A 1,167-nucleotide genomic window follows, 5' to 3' on the forward strand; every position below is an offset into this window, starting at 1 on the left:
ATGCACCACCATGCCCAGATAATTTTTTGTGTTTTTAGTAGAGATGGGGTTTCACCGTGTTGACCAGGATGGTCTCGATCTCTTGACCTCGTGATCCACCCTCCTCGGCCTCCCAAAGTGCTGGGATTATAGGCGTGAGCCACCACGCCCAGCCCTTTAGGGTATCTTAAAATAATCTTAAATACAGAAAATGCTAGATGCATTAAGCTGTCTGTTGTCACATTGTTTAATATTTTAAAAAATGGAAGTAACATAATATCCAACAATAGGAGACTGGCACATCATCTGTTGAATGGATAGAATATTCTACCAACTCTAAAATTAATGTTTATGCTGAAACACGTACCGAGAGAATACTCATTATATATTAAGGAAGGAAATTAGCAGAACATAGAACAGCCTATACAAATACAATTAAAGTAAGAACATTAAAAAGCATACAAAAAAAAAAAAAAAAAAAAAGCACAGAAGTACATCAAATTATGGTAGAGTTTCTGTTAAACTTCATGCCAAAATGTTTAAATGTTTTCTTTTTATCATATTTTCCAAATTTTCTGAAACATGATTAGGGTCATTTCTGTAATTAAAATATAGAATGATACAAATATGGGAGCAGATAGCATTTATTAGGCATCATTCCTTATCCAGCACTGCTCTGGATGGGCATAATTGGGGCAGGTGTGGAGCCTGGGTCTCAGACCTGTGCAGATTGCTGCAGATCTTGTCTGGGGTATTCAGTGACTGAGAGAGAGTCTGACCTTGTCAGTAAAGAGCTGATAAGAGGCATTTGGTTTTTACTCAACTCAAATGCATCATCAGCCCAGCTGCCCTTGTCCTTCTCCCCAACAAGCTTGCTTCTGTTCCTGGAATCTACTTCCGGACCACTTCCTTCCACACTTCAAGTAATAAAGAAAACAATAATAATATAATATTTCTTTTACATTTTTAATAGTACTTCACATTTTTCAGTGCTCTCCCACACAATGTTTTACATAACTTTATAGTAACTACTACCAAAAATAAAACTACTTAAATTTAATGATCACAGCTTTGTGAGATAGATGTTATTTTCTCCAGGTTTGTTTAAACTCTGTTTAGGTGCTCTGCCAGAAGCCACACAGCTGGCAAATGGTGGATCCATCTGGAATTTCTTTTTTTTTTTTTTTT

The sequence above is a fragment of the Cebus imitator genome, unplaced genomic scaffold (assembly GCF_001604975.1).
Source record: "Cebus imitator isolate Cc_AM_T3 unplaced genomic scaffold, Cebus_imitator-1.0 Scaffold348, whole genome shotgun sequence".
Taxonomy (NCBI): Eukaryota; Metazoa; Chordata; class Mammalia; order Primates; family Cebidae; genus Cebus; species Cebus imitator.